This window comes from Planococcus citri, chromosome 3, assembly GCF_950023065.1.
Source record: "Planococcus citri chromosome 3, ihPlaCitr1.1, whole genome shotgun sequence".
Taxonomy (NCBI): domain Eukaryota; kingdom Metazoa; phylum Arthropoda; class Insecta; order Hemiptera; family Pseudococcidae; genus Planococcus; species Planococcus citri.
The window spans coordinates 81,507,949-81,529,438 of NC_088679.1; the positions used below are offsets into that span (position 1 = coordinate 81,507,949).

Genomic DNA, 21,490 nt, shown 5'->3' on the forward strand with positions numbered 1-21,490 from the left:
TAAATAAACTCCGCCCTGTATAAAGAAACTTGTTTGAACTTTTTCCAAAATCATCATTCAATATTTTAAAAATTTCGAAGCAAAATTGATAAACCCCTTCATTCATTAGACAAGAAAACATCGCTTTTTTTACCTCTTGAAATACTCGTACTAATTTTCGAAAGCTTCTGCCCTCGCTTCGTTCGAGTCCGCGTGCTTTTCTTTACCAATTTTTGAATTTTTCAATAAAAAAAGGTCTTCGTTCGAATTTTAAAATTTTGTAACAAAATACGAGTAAACTTCTTCAAGTACCTAACTCATCACACAGAAAACATTGTTTTTTATACCTCTCAAAATAGGTAGGTAAGTACCGATTTTCGAGAGTTTTTTGCCTTCACTTCGCTGTGGGCAGTTTGCTTTTCTTTTTTAATTTTTCAAAAAAAAAGTCATCATTCGAGTTTTATTGTTTTATGCCTCTCGTAATACTATGTAATTTTCGAGAGTTTTTGCTCTCGTCGCTTCGCTCGGGCCTGTTTTCTTTTTATTTTCGATTTTAAAGTTTTCAAAAAAATCAACGTTCGAATTTCCAAATTTTTTAAGCACAATATCTAGGTATATACCTTTCAAATGGCAATTGGCAAATAAATTGTTATCTTATCTCTTAGTTATTTTACTTTTAAACTCGCTGTTTTATTTCGAAATTTTTTTAAGTATTTTTTCCCCAAATGTCGTTTAAATTTTCCATTAAATCTTTGTATATTTTGAAAAAATTTGTTATGTTGAAAAAAGTTGTTTATTCGCTCAATTTCAGCACATTAGCGAGAACCTTAAACGTGAAAATAATATCAAAAATTAAAATAATTGAATTATTTTTCGACATCAAAATGTCCCGCTGAACGTGCTGCCAAAGTGCTGCTCTTTTATTTTGAAATTTTTTTAGGATCCCTGGATGACGAATGAGAGACTGGACTTTTAATGCTTTTGTCCCATAAAAAGTCCGATCATGGATTAGGTACCTGAACTTTTGTACCAAGTACATTATGTATTAGACAAAATGAAATGAGCGTTGAAATCGAACAAAAAAATGAATAAGTTAAAGAAAAATTTAATGTAAAACGCGATCTAACATAACGTAACGTAACGTAAATTAACGTATTGCCTAGACCTGCCTATTGTGATGGCAAACCCTATGCCCGCTCTATCCCTATCCCCATCCCCATCCCTATTCGTATACTCGTATACACGCTTCATCCCTCGCACAACCGCGCTGAGCAGCCCACCAAAGCCGGCAAAAGCGTTATTTTGGGTTGATGGGTGATTTAGTGCATGCAGCACGTTGTTTTCCATTATATAGAAGGTGTCCGTCTCTTTACGCAGCAGTTAGAATTCAGTGGGCGGTTTGCAACAGTCGATTTTCCTCGGCCGGAGATTTTGCCGCCGCGTTCCGAAATTTTCACTGTTTGCTCGAAGGTTTGTATTCGAATCGCCGAGAGATTTGTTTCGTCGTGTTATCATCGTCATTAGTATTGTCAATTTTTTTTTTTTTTTTTTTTTTTTTTTTGGTTTTGTTTGGTCGCGTTTTATTTTAATGTAGTTGGTTTGAATTCTGGTGAACTCGAAGAAATATTTGGATGTCTGTTTTTTCGCCCTCGATTATTCACTACTGGTAGGTAAATACACGTCAATCTAGCATGATTTATCAAGTGATTTTTCACCATGGTAAGGTAATTTGACAGGAGTACATAGTTAATGGCTTATCTGTGAATCGCAAATTTTTTTCAGAAAATTTTTCTTACCTCGTATCAAAATCGTCGATGATAATACACTCTTTAGAATTACGTGTAATATCTAATTGATTTTCAACAATCGACACCTACTCTGATCGTGAAATATCATCAGATATCAACTTCTGTCAAATTATCTTCAATACAGCTAGTTTTATGTACCTATACTTTACTTACTAGTGCAGTGGACTGCGATTCTTATGTTGGTAAAAGTTAAAAAATAGACTCCCCTTGTGCCTGAACAATGCATCGCCGACTCATCGTCAATTATGTCAAGTTGTTTTACTATTTTGTTTTTGTAGTGATAATTTTTGAAGCCGGCAGTTTAGCGTTCGTTGAGATTATTCGAACAAATATCTATACATAATATATCGAATCACCTATACTTACGTTGAGTAATTTTTTATCATCTCAAATTAGATAAGCTATCAGTTGAACTGATATAATTTTTTGTTATGTTTTCACTTTGATGGTAATTCCAATCTTATAAAATCGCCAACGTACTTATAAGGAAACGTACGCGTGTATTTAAGTAATCGATGGTGCGGCGAGGTGGGGTGGAGTGCGGTGTGGCTACTGTGATGCTCGTTGACCATGGCCATCGCATTGTATGAATATTTGCGATAATACTTTACTTACGTGTCTATAGACATACTTATTTAATCTACATAAATGTAAGTAATTGAAGCAAGTAGATGCATGGGCCACAAACTCCTATACCTACCTACCTAGTACCCACCTTACCTTCGGGAAAATTTTTATTCTGACAATGAGTTTTTTTCTCTCTCAACAAGAGAACCATTCGAGCTAACGTCGACACCCTCCGAATTTCAACAAATCTCAAGATCAGTTATAGGTACTCGCAGGCTTTTTTTTGTATTTCTTTTCTGAGGGGGACGCTAAATTGAAGTTGCAAGTCCCTAATTTTCATACACCCCCCCCCCTCACCGCACTGTACATAATTTGAATTTTTGAGAAAAAATTCGATGTAGGGGTAACGGCCCTATATTTTTACCCCCCTAAGGACATATCTTGAAATTTCTTGTGACCTAATGAAGCTAGAGAAAAACTGAAAAGTGCATTGAAATCAGCAAACATTCGTTGACAAGATTTAGTGTTTGCCAAAAGTTTATTTTCATTAGATTCGCCAAAAAAAAAATTTTTTTGCAAAAAACGAGTTCGCAATTTTTTACCCCCGTTCGCTATTTCGTTTACTCCCATTCGCTATTTTTTTTACCCCCCAATTTTTTCTGTGTTTTCAATGTTAACAACACTGATTCAACGTTTCTTAACAAATTATTAATTAATCATGCCAAAAAGTGCCCTTTCCGTTATCATTAGTGTATTCATTGCTTGAAAACATGATTGAGAATAAAATTGAGAATTTGTAAAGATTATTTGTGCAAATTTTCAACAAAAAAATTTAATACACGTATTTTTGGACTCTAAAATTCCTGGACCACCAGATGAACACATTGTTTTTCACAAGAAACTACTTTTTGGGAATTTTTTGCGAATATAGGTGGTGAAAAATTGCTGTGAAAGTTCCTGCTCCAATTTTCTGTTTTCATGTTAATGCTATACTCAAGGTCTTCAATTTGAAACCCATTTTTGTTTTGTTTGCTTTCATAGAAAACCTACATTAGAGGGGCATCATTCATTTATTCATTTTATTTGGTTGATTGTTTACATTGATGTAATCAACTGTAGCAAGTGTTTTTTGGACAATATTATTTACAAAAGTTCAGAGCAGTACATTCAAATACTTCCCTAAAAATGAATAAGATTTATATCACGCCTTTAAACGGTCGCCAACGAGCAAAAATTCTGAAAATTGAGGGGGGTAAAAAAATTAGAGAACAAAAATTTAATATGGATTTTCTATTTTTTTACCCGGTAAAAAAATAGAAAACTGGGCTCAAATCGTTCCCTATTCTTTTACCCCCTCTAAAAATTTTTAGAAAACAAATTTGTTGAAAAATAACTAGCTCATCTAATAGACCAGAGTGTGTAGAATTCAACGATGTACTCGTGAACTCATTTTGGTGAAAATTAGCTCGTCCAATCCTTGAAATCAAAACACACTTTCTTAAAATTTTGTTAAGAAAATCGACCAAAGCTCACATCACATTCTTCAAAGTCTCCTGAACCATGAACATTGAATGGAAAATGCAGCTTTTCAAGGGCACTGTGTTCCAAAAGACGCACAAAACATGTTAATATGGTTTTCGAATCAATTCGTGACTTTGGTGGCTTATTTTTCGAAAAATTCTTGGGGGGTAAAAAAAACTAGAGAGGGTAAAAAAAACTGGGCCGTTACCCCTACCCCCACCAAATTATTTTTTTACCTATTGTTTAAACAAATATTTTCGGAATTATAAAAAGTACTCAAAGTGTCTACTGAACCAAAAAAGCTAATTTCTTGCCTTCTTGATTGGGGGGAAGAGATTAAAACCAAATTCTTAGAAATAAAAAAATCGACATTTTAGATAAATTTTCGAAACCCCTTCTTAATGAATTATTATTTGATTTAAACGAAGGTAAAATTACTAGAGCAAAAATTTGACGAAAAAATTGGTCCAAAAAACGAAAAAACGACCATTTTATAAGTACCTATGTTTTTATTTTACATTTTCTCCAGAGCATAATAGTATCAAAAATTTTGAACAGTTATGTGGTTCTGTTCAGAAAAAATGAAAAATTCACACTTTTCAAACAGTTTTGGTATTACGAGTATTTTTGGAATTTTATACTTACCTACTCAATTTTTGAATTCTTAAAATGTTGGAAAGTAACATTTTGAATAGCCCGAGCGAAGCGAGGCCAAAAGCCTCAGAAATTTTGTAATTCGAAAAGTAGAACAACATCAATTTTAATGAGAGGACTCGATTTTTCTGATCCCTGCATTTTTCAAAATTATTGATGGGATAACTTGAATTTTTCAGAGATTTTTGGATTCTTTGGAAATTTTTTTGCTTTTCGAAGGAATTTTGATAGTATTTTCTTGCTTTCTGGCTATTTTGTTGCCAGTAGACACTCTGATACTGAGGTACAAACTTGAATGCTAAATTTTAGATTTAGAGCGATTTACAAATTTTCATCGTAAGTAATTCTGATCTCGGTTTCGCTTTTCACTATTCTGATAATTCAAAATTTTTTGAAAAAGTTACCAAAATTTATTCATTTTTTTCTTTTTTTCTCAAATTCGTTCATTTTTTCAATTTTTATGAACATTTTTCGATATTTTCGAACTTTCCTTTGGGGGAACTGAGCTGCGTCCCCACAGGGTCATTCCAAGTCAATTGGACCAAAAAGTGGTAGGTGGGTTCGGCGATTTTTTTGAAATTTTTCCTGTGGAAAGACCTTCCGAAGGGATGACCAATGGCGCAAATCGCAGCCCTCTAGCCCATTTTTAACGGCAGCCAGGGGGTGTTAAAGTTTCAGTGAACCTAAAATATCATCCATTTCAGCAGTGGATTGCTCGATAACCGTAATACCTACCAAAATGGAACTTTTTCCCATAGTTAGAGGTTTTGAAAGGCTTTTTGGTGATATCATAAAAATCAGTGTTGCCACTTTTTTTCGTACAAAAAATTAGCTCAAAAAGTTTCAAAACGTAGGTTTCATATCGTTCCGACTCTCAAAAATTCTGAAAAAAATATATTATGGACAACTGTTCATGTTGAACAACATATTAAAAAATTGGGATGGTAACTTGTAACAAAGTCGATTTAAAAAAATTTAAACTTTGCGAAAAAATGCGATTTTTTGATTTAAAACATGAAAAAAAGTTTTGATTGGTAAAGTTGACCTATTTGACCCCTATTTTTACGTTCCCTTCGTAAAATTTGAAAAAACCCCTTCACTCGGTGAAATTAACTCATCAAAAAAAAATCAAAATTCAAAAAAATTCAAAAAAAAGCAAATTTTATTTTTTTTGCTGTGAGTGAGATTTTTATCAACTTTTTCATGAAATACGTCAGAAAGTGGTCAAAATAAGACAACTGAATAAATTTAAACTTTTTTTGATGTTTGAAATTGAAAATTGAATTTTTTTGAATTTTGATTTTTTTGTGATGACTTCATTTTATTGAGTGAAAGGGGTTTTTTCAACTTTTTCAACAGCAGCAAAATTACAAAACGTGGGTGAAAAAAAGTTGATAGAAATTCGGTATATAAAATTTCGTTACCTATCTGGAAAATTTTCCAATTTCATCCTTTGAACGCAGCATTTTATTTTCTTTATTTAATAACGTCGATAGCGAGATGGAGAAATTTTCACATCGCGACAAAATTGGAATAAAACGGACTTAGATTTTCGCTTTCGAAAAAAATTCATCTTAAATCGAATGGCTGAAATTTTTTCATTGTTAACCTAATGACAAAATTTTAATGTTTCTATTACTTACATAATACCTATAATTTGAAGAAAATTTCATTTCGGATAAAATGGAACTTTGTGTGGAGAGCTAAAGCTCAAAAGTTTTGAAAATTTGTTTAAATCTTATTTCAAAGTTCGAAGGGGAAAATAAAATTACCAAAAATTTTACAAAATGTTTAGACTGTCCAGCATCCCCAATTGTCTGTTAAGTAGGTACCATGGCATGAAAATCGACAGCTCGTGTAGAATTTTTTGTGCTTTGTACATATCTACAAATTGCAATCTTTATATTTTTTTAACCTTCGATATCACGCTGCGAATATGCGAAGCCAAGACCAAGACCGAGACCGTGTATATTGATTTCTATCAAGTTCATTCGGCGAATCTATAAGTTAAGTATATGTACCTAATCTATAACAAAACTGTAATTTCACAATTGTCTTTGCAAGTTGTGAGGTTTATTCGCAGTGCTGTGTCCAGAATGAAATCATTCATGTTTTTATTTGTGATGGAGGTATGAAGCAAAACCAGATTTTAGGTACGTACCTAGGTACATATAAAAAAATCAAAGTTTTGAGAATGAAGAATAAGATATCTTAAATTCATCGAGGGCCAGAATTCCAAGATTTTGGAGGTAATTTCGGTTTTTACAAAGTTGCACTTTCAATTTTCATACAAGCTAAGAATGCTCTCGAGACAGTCTGCAGAGATTTTGTATGCATATGGAAACAATTCAGCATAAAGGTACCGAAAAAAAAAAAAATCGGAAGTATTCTGGTGTCACCCTACAATGCCCGTGTGATAATAGCATGCAAAGACTTTGTTTAAGGGTTTGCTTGGAATCGAAGATGGCATTGCGTTGGTTTCCTTCTTTTCACTCAGTCGAGCCGAAACGATTCTGGAAGAATAGTCGGTATTTAATAAAGCGAAAACAGCTATACCTCTACCGCAACCACCGCCATCGCCACCGTCGCCACCACACTGAGATGAATAATTAAAACTTGGTTTGCAAATTCGATTAGATTATACAGGCTGCGCCACGCCATCGCCATCGCCATGCCATGTCGCGTCGTAGTTTTAAGCGCGAATTTTTCGGTCCAGCTTTTGAATTTAATTGAAATTCCAGCTATATAACGTGTATTTGATGGACAGATTATGCCGTTACCATCCGCTCTCTTATTATGAAATGAAAATCTTCTTTCTTCTTTGATTTCATCTCGGTTATAAGAAAAATACTCGCATTTTTGGCACGCGGATTATTTTCGCTTTTTTTTTCGCGGGTAGACCGAATACCAATTACCAATACAGCCGATTTGTAAAGTAGAAGCAGCACGCCACGGTTTGTGTCACATTTGTCGTCAGCAGCATTAAGCATTGTATGCGAGAGCGAGTGAAAACAATTAAAAGTGTTGGCGAAATAGTAGATATGCGAGAAACGTGGGCTCAGCTGTACATTTGACGCTATTACATTATAAATATTCGTATTTCTCGGTTCATTTTCGTAGAAATACGTCCCAACTGAAGTGACGTTAAAAACAATGCTGTTGCGTCTATATCTAGACCTACCTATACTTTTCAATTGATGATTTTCGTTTTTGCAAAGTACCTACCTGATTACTTTGTTAATTTTGATAATACTTACCTATAAGGGTAGAGGCACCAAATATGGACCACTTTTTTTTGGAGAATTGCCATTTGAAAACTATAGGAGGTAGAAACCTCCACAAAGGCTTAAAATGAAGTTCCATCCTTCCACTAACACTGTACAAAACTTCAGGGGTGAAGGTCAACTTTAAGTATGTTTTTTTTATTGTTGAGTGATGAGTGTCAAAATGACAGTTCAAAATTTTGGACGGCTAATATGGACCACCTAATGAATAATTTCAAAATAAACATATTTTTACGTTTCAAAACATCATATTTATTTGTAGAAATGAACAAAAAAAAGTATTTCAAGCATTTTCCTTTTCAGAGGCTGTTAAAAAATTCAATATCACAGGTGGTCCATATTAGCGCACCCCATAAAAAAAAACTTTGCACCAAAAATTTCTGTACGTACCCTCATTTTTAGCAAAAACTGATCACTCCAGCAGAAACTACATCCTTTTTTGATATTATAAACATCAATGACATTTAGAAAATTACACCACAGATATATTTTAATAAAAGTTGAAAAACACACTAAAAAAAATTTTCAGTGTCTCAAAACAGTTTTTTGTAAATTTCTCAGCGAGTTTTGACTTTACAGCTGTAATTTTTGTCTCATTCGTTTTTTTGATGAAAAATACATCAGAATACATTTTTTCCTGACAGATTGCGGTAATTACCAACGAGAACAAGCGCTGGTCCATATTGCGGACTGGTCCATAATTGGTGCCCTTACCCTTACACTGCCGTATGCAAATTAATTGACAAATTTTATAAAAATGAAATTCATCGTTTATCATTTTTTTTTCAAAATTAGTCAATGATGATGTCTATGTCTGTTTGATGGAATAACTCAGTCATTAGGTACATGCTTTAATTTGAACGAAACCAACAGACATTAAAGTTTATTTTTTGGCAAATTTTTGAAAATTAAAATTTTTTTTAAAAAACTGCAAGTCAGAGAGCAATTTTAAATTTTTTCATGAGAATATATATTTTTTGAGCAAATAAAGAACCAATGTGAATGATTTCAACTCAACTCCAGCACATCAACAACTATGTAATTATGGTCTTTGGGCGATTCTGAAACCTCCTGGCGATTTTTAAATCTTTTTTCCAGTAAGCAATTTGAAATCGCTCTGGAAGGGTGAAAAATGAACTTTGGCACCTGGCTACAGCTTTGGTCGGCGCATAGGGCTGCGCATTCTCTTAGCCATTTTAGGAGGTTATCGTCAAATTCCAGGAGTAGATAGGTATATATGAAGCATGTGTTTCCAAAACGCACCAAGTCCATTTTCAAAGATTCTGAGGTAGCAAGGCCATCTAGCATGAAGTTGCGGCCCAAAAAATCAGCCAATTTGGGCCATTTTTACGTCTCCAAATTGTACTAAGTATAAGTACCATGAATTTCTTATCAATATTTTTTTGGACTTGGTGCATTTTGGAAACACATGATTCATATAGGTATGAGTTCAAAAAAGTGAATTTCTGAGCCAGAGATGGAAAACTAAATGATGAAACTTTAGCTTTAGCATTTCGCTCTTCAAATTGATGAAACTTTCTAATGGCTAGCTTTTAGCTTCCAGAAACCATTGGCTTTTGGCTTTTATTTAGCGTTTGGCTTTCAGCTTTCAGCTTTTAATATTTTTACACATTGCTACGATACAGAAAAGTACACCGTGGATAGTTGAAATGAAATATAAGTATAATTTATAATAGGAAACGTGTACTTCAGTGAGAATAGAAATTGAAGCATGTGGTATCTAGGGTTAATAAAAATTGATAATTTTTGGGACAATGGAGTGACGGTTTCGTATGAGTGGAAAATTCAAATAGAAAGAAGATAGGTAGATGAAATAGGAATGAGACTACAGGGTGCCCAGAAATATCGGGTACCCCTAAAAAAGTTTTCTGCTAAATACTTCGGTTGGTCACAATGAATGATAATAATGATAGCACATGATTGGTTGTTGGACTGGAGAGATAACATTCCACCGATCATATGCATCTATTTCACGCTGCCAACCTATATTTTTAATGAAAAACTTTCTTTGGGGTACCCGATATTTCTGGGCATCCTGTATGGGTAAATAGGATCATTACATAGGAAAATTAAACCTCCTAGAAACCACATTACTAACTATGTATATCAGAGATCATCTAAAATAAAAAAAAATCTTCTTCACACATAAAGAAAATGATTTTGAAAAGAACCAAGAAGGTACGAGATAAACTCGTAAGTAAATTTATTTCGAAGTATTACCATACAACGTATGATTCATTGTAATCTCATCGGTAGTTCCAAGATGGGTGTCAAATCATCTCATAATCGAGATATATCATCAAATTTAGAAGGTAGGTAAAACCTACCTGAGATTTATAATCAAATCATATCGAGGAAATTAATCTAAAAACTAAGTCTATAATCAGACTAATTCATATTTACAAATAGGTATTTCTAGTCACTATTTAATCACAGCATATCTAACCTAATTCAGGGACTTGTTATTTCTCACCACATTTCAAACACCAACACCTCTCTGTGCTTCTGCTCTAGGCAGCCATATCCGGATCCATATTGTCGAGAGAAATATATCACACAAGCCATGACTCGGTAATTCAATAAAGAGAAAGTCAAATCACTTCAAATCATTGTAATCAAGATATTTATCACATTACAAATACATCATAAAATCTAAGGAAGAACGCACAAAACATACGTCTAGTTACATCAAGGGAAAATCATAAGTTGATAGGCTCGTCTTCAACGTATTCAAACTTCAAAGTATTCACAGACACGACCTACAATGAGCTCTAGTATCCGATTTCTTAACCTAGCAGGATCCTATCTAAGTGGAAAAATAACTAGGTATCTATACCACAAGCATGTGTTTCCAAAACGCACCAAGTCCAAACAAATAAGGGTAAGGTAGCTCAATATGGACCACTGCTTAATATGGACTGCTGGCTGATTTCATTGGCTATGAGCACTACCTAGTGGGAACAAGCTTTATCCTGGTGTATTTTTTACAGAAAAACACAATGAGACCAAAATCAAAGCCCTAAAGTCAAAATTCGTGAACTGAGAAGGAAAAACGAAATTGATAGGGTCAAAATTTTTTTCACATTTCATGAAAATCTGTATTCTTGAAAATTTTTTAGGGGAAACGTTATGATGTGATTTATTTTTAATATAAGGTGCGTTTATGATTGTTCGTAACTCTTACGGCTTGTTACAGAAAAGTAAAAATTTTTTTACTTTTCTGTAATTTTCTTTGTTCTTTTCTGTAAAACAAAAAGTTACAGTTACGGACAACGTGAACTACACCATAACAATTTTTGTATTTTACTTTTCTGTAGCAAACCGTAACTTTTATTACGGTTGATTACGGACAATCATGAACGCACCTATAGAAAAGTGCTGCAGTTTTTTGAATCGATCGAGACATCTAGTAATTATTTAAGGTACTTATAGTGTTATTGTAGATTTGCTATGGATTTGACAATTTCAAGTTAAAGTGGTCCATATAAGGGACCCAAAATTTACTTTTCAAATTTTGACTTTTTTCAGGAAAAAAATTATTTTGAGCCACTTGGAATTTACTCTTATGGTCTTAATTAAACATATTCTAACGGCATTCTAGCAATTGAACGTATTTTTACAACACTGTAGCCTTTTTTAAAATAAATTTTAAAGTGGTCCATATTAGGAACCCAAAATTTAATTTTTGATTTTTGACACTTTTCAGGAAACAATTTTTTGACCAACTTGAAATTTCTGAAAACTTTTACGTATTTGGTAGGTATATGATAGTAGACAGATGTAGGCACATTTTAAGCTAGGTATCAACGAAATTTTCAGCTCAATTACAGTGGTCACAGCATTCAAAAACAAAAATGTGGTCCATATTGGGCGCCCTTACCCTTATTGATAAGAAATTCATGGTACTTAGTACAATTTGGAAACGTAGAAATGGCTCAAATTGGCTGATTTTTTGATATGTTGTAGCCAGGACCTTTTGGCACAACATATCAATAAATGAGCCATTTTGGGCTGCAACTTTATGCTAGATGGCCTTGAAACCTCAGAATCTTTGAAAATGGACTTGGTGCGTTTTGGAAACACATGCTTCAAATTAGAATCAAACAAACCGATGGAAAAAATGAAAACAAAAACGGGAAAATGGCTATGATTACAAAAAACTGAAACTGAAACCAAACCAGATAAACATGCAAAAAAAGCTGAAAGAAAGCTGAAAAAATGAAGCTTTTGGCTTTAGCTTTTAGCTTTCAAAAATCCCAAACTTCCTTCGGCTTTCAGCGTTTAGCTTTTAGCTTTCGGCTAGCTTTCCATCCATGTTTCTGACCAATTCGTATGGATTACAGAAAAAGTGGAAAAAATCAAATTTTAAAATAAGAAGTACCTAATTCTAAGGAGAGGTTTTTTCGACAAGGAGATACCTTTTGGCGTGTCAACGCGCATTTTTGGCCCCTTCAGAGCGATTTGAAATATCGCGGGGAAATTTCGAAACTCGCTGAAGGCTCTAAAAAGGTTGAATGGCGATTGTTTTTGTGTCAGATGGTCGTTGCAGACACACAAAACGATATCTTGTGGGATAGATCGCTCATTATGCGAGTACCTTTTTTGAAAATTAGACTTTGAACTTGATTTCTGGCCCCATGCCAGAGTGATTTAAGATTTCCGGAGGCTCCAAAATGGTCTAAACCTGATAGTATTGTCGATGTATGGGAGTTGAACTGAAAGAATTATTCACATTGGATCATTTTGCTCGGAACTGAATAATCGGTTCATTTTTTCTTTCGAAGGAACTTTTAAATGAGATTACTCTATAGGACATTCTGTTCTTTTCAAACTCGTAAATAATATTTTTTGAATGGAGTTTTCAACTAGAATGATTCACTTTTCAAAATCATAAACGATATTTTTATAGTGAAGCGTGCAAAAACAGGGTAATTTCACGCATTAGCCCACGAACGTGTTAATTAATTTGCACGGTGCTGTTAGCTTACAAATGAATACTCTTTTACAAATTTGAGATAGGTACGCAATATGAGTGAATCCATCGGCATTACGGGTACCACGAGAGAATTTGATTGCTGGGTCACCAATTTAATGTACTCGTACGTATCTAGAGGTACGTTTACGTTAATTTGTGGTTTCATAATTTTCGAACGTAAGTATACTCGCAGTATGGGCATGGGCCTTTGACGCGTCAAGCGGCATCGTTTTATGGAAATATTATCCTCGGGAAACCTTAGCAAATTATGAAACCTTACGCGAGATTAAACGACCGACTGTTTTCAATGTGTATATACGTAGGTCTAGGCGTGTACATATTTGTACCTTACCTATAAAGCTAAACGTATTCAACGTGCATTATACGAGAGTGCAGCAATATGAACTACTTGTATTTGCACGCGTCGCGTCTCTGGGAATATTTATTATTTTTCATCGAGAGATATGTAACTTTTTGTGTCATTACGCTTACGAATGTTGGAAAATTTCTGCTAAATGACGCCTACAATTCGTTTCGTAATTACTTAATACGATAGGTAGGCCTAATTTATGTAGCTTTCGAGTACTTCTAATATGTACCTGATCGTTTTTAGTATGAACACTGCACAATCTATGTAAGTATATGCAAAGAAAGACGGCGATGGAAGGAGCAGTGTGGTGTGTTGGAAATTGTGTACCGCATTCTAGAAATATTTTAAGATTTTAAAAAAGAAACATTACGAAAACGTGCCTGCAATTGTCAAATTCTTCGAAGACTTGCGTATGTCGTTAAATGTAATGCTTCAGTTTTCACCTTGATTGCGTTGGTCGTAACGATCGTTGAACTGTCGAGATTCGAAAATTTTTTATCCCGAATGACTTCATTTATTTGCTCGCTTATCATCTACCTACCTATTTAAATGGGTTTCGTTAATTTCGTTTTCAACTCTTTTTCACCCCTTCCTCGTATTTATTTGGGCGATGGGGAGGGGGTGTGGGCTATTTAGGCACTCTTCAATGGAATCTGATGACCTACTAGACAGTTTACTACATATAACTAAATACCTATACTTAACTTAATTGTCTTGATAACGTCCCAGGGATGATAAATAGAGAAAAAGAACTAGGTACCTACTTAATTCGCAAACAAAAATTCGAATATGTATTTATAAAAATTGAAACTTTATCAGTCGTGAAAAATGGAATTGTCGTTTATCCCAAGCTTGGTTGTATGGTTTTTGCCTTATTGCTTTTCCTCGTCATCTTTCCACTATTTTTTATTTGCTTTTTGCGGAACAACATCGTATACTCTTGCCTATACTATAGTTTACAAAGGATGAAAGATATCGTCGTCAAATATAAATAGCAAAAAAGAGCGCCGCACATTTCACTTTATCTTTTTGATTTTACTATTACGTATTATTATTATTGTTATTATTCGGAGGCATATTGTTTTTTTTTGTTTTTCTGCTCGCCAGACGCAATGTAGCTGGTTGTAGTAATCCGCCATAAACGAGTTTGTAATCAAAGTAGGATTTTCCAAATTCTTCTTCGACTTTGAAACGGAAGAGTCTCGTTATTTTTTGTTTGGTTGGTTTTTATTTTCTTTATAGTTTTTATTGTTAAATGAAATGTATACGTATAGGTCTTGATCAATTTACGAGTTATTTAGTAGGTACCTATATTACTACAGTATCTCGTGGGATGTGAGCATTACGCTATAATGTCATGTATAGCTGTGCGTTAGTTAAAAGTAAAAACCAGTCCCTATAGTCGTTGTTATAGATTTTGGTAGGACAGGCAGCAGCCAGCGGGCTGGACGAAAGATGATATTGTGTTTTCAAGTGCATCGAAGCAATGAGTCCGGCTATAGGAAGGAACGTCATGCTGTAAAGGCGTGCCCGATGCGAGCTAAAGAAATCATTTTTCAAAACGAGCGACGGCGGCGGCGGCACGACCGCGACCGCGACCGTTCTCGAAAGAAGATTTCATTTCATAAGGGTGTGCTCTTTCTCGTAGTTTTCAATCAAGCTCGATAATTACAAAATATTGACTTTCCTCTTATACCTACTTTTTACTTCCCATCGCTGCACCCATGCCCATCACTCCATTCGTCGTTTCTCCTCCGTACTCCACCGTACCTTTCTCTCGACTCCACGATGTTGGTTGAAGGCCTGCTACTGTGCTGCTCTGCTGCCGCTTGTAATTTCCAATGTAAATTTAACCGTTATTTTATTAGCTCGGGATACTTTTCACTTTCAGGGTTTCTAAAATGCGGAACGTAGGGTGGTTTGGAAACTTATATTGATAGGTTATGAGAACGTGCAGTTGTGATTCGTTTTCTGCGGTATTTGCTCGAAATTTTTGAATTTTATGAGAAAATAACTATACTGTTGTCTGTTTTTGTATATATAGTACGGGGAAAACAACTATTAAGGGAACCCCTCGAGATGTCCACCTCTGATTTGAATAGGATTGCGATTTTTGGAAAGAGCATGGTTTGAAACCACCATAATCCAAGTTTCAACTGCCCGAATTGATTTTTTTTTTTTTGCAAATTTTTGAAAATTTAAGATCGACCCTGAACCAAACTGGAAGTGATCAGAAAAAATGCTTTCAATTTGTTGAATGGGACTCGCATGAATATCACTTTAATGTGCAGTATGCCCCCTGCCCCTCAAAACTATTCTGTAAATGAGGGGTCAATTTTTTCAAATTTTTATAAATTATGAAAGAGCAAAATACCTAATTGTCCCAAACTTGAGGTAATCTTATATAATCGCATTCCACGCACCTAATTATTGAAAGTAAATCCTTGGTGAGCCCCATCCCAATTTCTGGTGGGGCATAAATATGAAAAAGTTGAGGTAAATACAGGCCAATGTTCTCCATTTTTAATTTTATGAATTTGTTGATATGCTTTCACAAAATATAATCACAAAGGGTATACGCAGTGGGGCACAGAGCGATTTTTTCAATTTTTGATTAACTAGTTTCATAAAAGTCGCTGAAACATGAGACTTGAGAACGTCAAGTGCTGCATATGAGAATACACTTCACTTAAGTAAAAAGATACGAAAATTATAAAATGTATAATTGAACAGTGATCTGTTATAAAAATAATTGCTTTTGAGTATGTACACACACACACACATTAGGGTGGATCATGTAACATTTTTTTTGAAATCTTAAGGTCTTACCCCCTAATTTTGTTCCTTTTGATGAAAAAATGACACCATAAAGATTTTGTTGAAAAATAATAGTATTTAGAGGTTGCGCACAAGCGTTGAATGTTGAGAGCTACATATGAGTGCGCAAAAGCACAATACTTCCCACAACAGTGCCACGAGAAAGACAACGAAGCTCAATGAGGTTGATTCTATGCAACTGTACTGAGAGTGGCATCCCACTACAACTTATTAAGTGATACCAATTTTTTGGGGGTTTTAAAATAACTATTCCAAAGTATGGATTAAGGATTTTTTGGCTGTAGAATTCATTTGAACCCAAATTATGGAATTTAGAAATTAAAAAATTCCATTTTTACTAAGTATAGCTCTTAAATTGATAAGAGTTGATTAAACATCAACTATTCAACTAGAAGTGCTGAATCTTATAAAATATTCATATTTCAATGTGAATCATCCCATAAATTGTTTCCCTTTGGTTTCAAAGTAGAATAGAATAATTCAACCTCAAATTCATACTCGTACTTTTTTCTTTACTTTTCAAATCTTTCATATGTTATATTTTCACTTTCAGTGATCTTCAGAATTGCAAAGTTGTCGTTGACTCATCTTAAAAAGCTCACCAAGGACTAGACTTACTTATCATGCATTGTAGAGGGGGTAATGTGTTGTAATCTGCTTTGATCCAACAAGGGGATGCAACACTACGTTCCCTGGCGCACAATTGTGGGAAGTTTTTGCTCGACTTGCTCATAACTTCTCAACATGTAACTCTCATGCGCGACCTCTAAATATTATTTTTTTGACCTGAAATTTTTTGTCAAGTGTTTTCTGACCAAATGAAACACTTCAAGGGGGTAAGCTCAAAAACTTGAAACATAAAATTTTTTCTATTGTTCTTTATTGAACCACCCTAACACACGTACTACTCATAGATCATGGAAGGCTCGTAAATAACTGGTAGTTATGTAAATATCTCAATCTCAATCAATTCTAAAAGACCTCCGTCTCAGGCTGTGCAGTCTCAGCCACATCCAACTGTGGGGATGCTTCAGACCCGAGTACCAATTCTACCCATGGTTCACCCATCAGTATTAGTATAATGGAATGATCTTCAATGACCAACTAGCAGCGCCATTCAGCAACGCCCTAGGCACCAACACAGATTTATCCGAGAGGCCACATCGCACAGTGGTCCGAAATGAAGAAGTAGCGGCCAAAATTCAAAAAATCCTCAGATTGAACAAGTCTCAAAAGTTGATTACAAATATGTAGCGGTTTTCTATATTATATTCCACGTCCCTTTCTGTGATTTCAAACACTTTTCCATTATTTTGCTTGACTACAGAAATGAATGAATTGAGGTGCCTCAAAATATAGTCAAAAAAAACTGCAAACTTCAAAATGCTGTAAAACATGTCAATTTTAATTTTTTTCAAAATTTTATGGGTTTGTATCAAAATATGGACATTTTTGAATATAAAAATCGTTGATTCCATTTTTTCAAAAATATTTTAGTTTCTACCATGCTCATCATAAAAAAACTCATTTTTTTGCTATTTTTGAGGTAAAAGTTCTTAAAAAAAAACAAGCTACATCAGCGGGAAATATCACATCCCTGGGGTACTACGGCATGTAAAGAAAAACATCCTTGAAAAATTTGCTGCCCCAACCTGCCCCATTTGAAAAAATTGCTATGTAAAGTTGCATAAATGCTGTTTTTCTAATTTTTTTAATAACATTTTCAAGTAAAAAATTAATACGGGAATATGAATACTAAAATTGACTTTAGTGACCCAAAAAAAACATATTTCGATACTATCACGAATTTTTCAAAATTTCATGTTTTGGACCACCCCCTCCCCCCCTTTGAGGGCTCGTTTTGAGGTTAGGGGTAAAATAAATGCCAAAATCGACTTCAGCGACCTAAAAAACCCCCATATCCAAAATTTTACGAATTTTGCTCTGAAATTCGATTTTGCACCACCCCTGCCCCCCTTTGAGGGCCCATTTTGAGATTAGGGGTAAAATAAATGCCAAAATCGACTTCAGTGACCAAAAAAACACCCATATCCAAAATTTTACGGATTTTGCTTTAAAATTTGATTTTTGGCCGCTACTTCTTCATTTCAGACCACTGTGCATCGTCACCTGTATGGCTCATCAGTCATCACACATACTGCATAATGGTACCTCTTTGAGTCCCCCCCCCCCCAGGGTCCTGACTCACTGACAAAACATACAATGCGCATATCAAAAGGCGACCACTGTACTAATCACAATCACTCAACTGTCTCAATTAAAATCATATCTAGTTGCATTGCATGCACAATGCACCATGATATCATTCAATCACTAAAGCAAAACATATTCTAACAAGTATTCATGTATCAGTGTACTCAGTAAGATAACATACATATTTGCGTAATATTCGGTATCGTATTTGTACCTAATCGTCAATACAGAGTCAATGGAGCAGGTATCTCTTAGGTGACCAGGGAAAATAGCAGCAACAAGCACAGGCACTTTACTTCTACAAAGTCTTATAACAACTGAGATCTCTATGCTCAGCCCAACTGTTTGCTGGTATATTTTTACTCAATAAGTTGGAGAACCCTTGCCTCCATCACCCATGGTTGCTAAGATAACCCCTCATAAAAAATGCAACTCAATACAGCTGCCAATAGTGCATCATAAAAATCTATATGCCTATCTGTGTATTGTGAAAATGCATAGCAAACACATAGTTGCTAATAGCTCTGTGAGCCGACACCCCAGGAGGTATCAGAAACGCAAAACGCACCAAGACAACTAAAATAGCGTGAAAAACGCACAAAATATACCTACTCGCAATAAAAACGACTTCTTACAAACATTTTTAAAATGAAAAAACCTACGTATGTAATATGATTACTCAGGTATTTGAAATATCAGGTCCCTGGTGCCAAATTTCAACATTTTCGGTCATTTTGGAGGCTTGTAATAAAAACGACTTCTTACAAACATTTTTAAAATGAAAAAACCTAATTTAAAATTGCTGCCGAAGGTACAAATATCACTTTTGGCAACTGAAAATCGAGTTGTGGCTTATTCTCAACTTACTGTAAGTAATAAATTTTCAATGAATTGGAAACATTAAAAAGTTTATTTACTTAAGAAGTGATTTACAATTTTTTAATTTTATGAATGGATTATTTGGTACTCATTATTAATTCATAATGTATTTTTTTTATTGTTTTAGGTGAGTAGATATCAAATTTTCACTGCGTTGGTCGTTTGGTTTGTAAAAATGAGTAATATTCGCCCATTTACAAGTGAGTTATCTATTTTATATTTTAAAAAACAAACAAACAAACAACATTTAGTTTACTCGAGTAAATGTATTTTTTCCGATCTCATGATGGTAGGAGAAACATCTTTATTACGAAAGTTTCAATTTTTTTTCGATGGCATTCACTTTTTTTTATTGTTTGTATACCATGGGGCACTTTTTCAAATTCGTGATTACTTTTTTAAAAATTAAATGGTATGGTATTTTTTGGGCTACTGGTATAATTTTTAAACCTGCAATACCAACTCGAAGACTCACATATCCTGTACAAACAGATCGTTGATAACATTTTTTCTTAAAATAATCTACTTCGCACCTCCACTACATCGCTGTAACTGTATCTGTTCGTGGACTTACCGTAACGATTATTGTTTTTTTCTTCAACAAACGATGCCAGTATGTAAGAGAACGTAGCTATGCTATAGCTAGCTAGCTGTATAGCTACCAGCTATAGGCAAAACATTTCCAAAATTCGAGTTCGATTTGTTTTTTTCTTTTTTTTTCTTTTTTTTAGCGAAATTAGTTTGCCCGAAGGAAAAAAAGTAGACTCACGCTCGACTAATAAAATGTCGAATTTTTTTCCTCCATCGTGCGTACGAGTATATCCAAGTTGAACGAACGATTTTATTGTTATTGTACGTTTGCTTTGAAAAAATTCTCGTTACTACACGATTTCGACAAAGTTTCGGTGTTTTTGCTTTTCTTCCTCACCAGTCGCCAATTTCTGCTCATCGTCTGCGTGTGAGAATTATTCGCGTGGAAATATAGGCGTTATTTGTAAATTCCAACGGTACTCCTTTACTAGTACTAGTACGAGTACATATGCAGTATATCTACTCAAACTTACGCATGTTGCGTTCGATGATAGCAATCATCGTGCTAGCGAATGTCGAAGAAATTCCATTTGATACTTTATTCCCCGAGGTGTTTCACGTGTAGTGAGCGAACGTCGACAATTCACATTCACCGAGTCATATGTTGGCAAATGTTGAAATTTTTTCGGTTTCAAAATTCGTACCGTCGTTCTTCAAGTAAAATTTACTCGACATTTTTGATTAACTCTCTTTTAAACGAGTACCAAGGTACCTATGTAACAATTCCAATTGAAAAAATATTGATTCACATTTTCAAAATGATTGCTCGTAGCTGCCGACGACGTATACTTATCTACCTGTACGAATATCGACTAAATTTTTTTAGAGAAGAATTGGAAAGTGGTTACGCAACCTTACAGGGTAAATTTACAACGAAATTTCGATCGACTTTGGTCACAAGATCACGTAATGTGCGAAATATATCGCGATAGCGAACCAGATATCGAAAATTACCGAAATAGGAAGGTATCTGACAAAATGAGCTTCTGCGCCAGGAGCAAAAACAATTCTTTTGGATTGCCTTTTCGGCCTCGAGTAAACGCTATTTAGCTTCCGATCACGATCAATTTTGCCCTTTTGTGATGGTCTCACATAACCGAACAGCAGAATGAGAGTCTGCGCCAGGAGCAAATTCTAACTGTGGCTAAAAGAGTAGGGTTTCATCTTTTGAGATTTGGTTTGTGGATTAGGTCAGCATCATGGTCAACTTGATCGTTGTTTCTACCAGGAGACATAGTCCGGCATATGACAATAGGCGTAATTGCACCCCCCCCCCACGCTGATCCTCTGGGACAACTTTTTTCTTAAAGGGGACATCCTAAGGAACATTTTAAAGCAAACTTGCCAAAAAAAAAGTTGACCTTACTTACAAAATGGCGGCCATTTAGATTAACAGGTCAGCCGAAATCGCAGATTTTGCGTTTTAACATAGGACTTGCACGAACTTTTTCAAACTTCACAAATGTAGATCGAAAGATCATGCAAAAATTTATCACCTGTCAAAATTTCAAGTGCTAAAGTGCGTTTTTCGATTTTTGGTGAATTTTTAAAAATCGAATTCAGGCCAAAAATGAGAGAAAAAATCAAAATTTTACCAAATTGACCAAGAAAGCTGAAATTTGGGATATCCCCTATTTTCGACATGGCAAATCGATTGGAAATGGTTTCAACTCGTTTTGAGCAGTTCTGGAGCCTTCAGCAGATTTTTGAAACTCGAAATTCCCACAAAATTCAATCAAATTGGAGTTGAAAAGCTAAAATTTATTCTAAAAACTAATTTCAATACGCT

General features: G+C 34.6%; 1 protein-coding gene across 5 annotated transcripts in view; it reads left to right on the top strand.

The window, feature by feature from the left end:
* LOC135839796 (octopamine receptor beta-1R-like) overlaps window positions 1-21,490 on the top strand; it is a 342,285-nt gene that overhangs the window by 26,577 nt on the left and 294,218 nt on the right. The window contains exon 1 of one of the 5 annotated variants that reach the window (XM_065356002.1): window positions 1,343-1,645. The exons of the other annotated variants lie outside the window; for them this stretch is intronic. The gene's annotated coding sequence lies outside the window, so the exon portion shown is untranslated. Of the gene's footprint in view, window positions 1-1,342; window positions 1,646-21,490 lie in introns of those variants that run through there. 5 annotated transcript variants of the gene reach the window in all.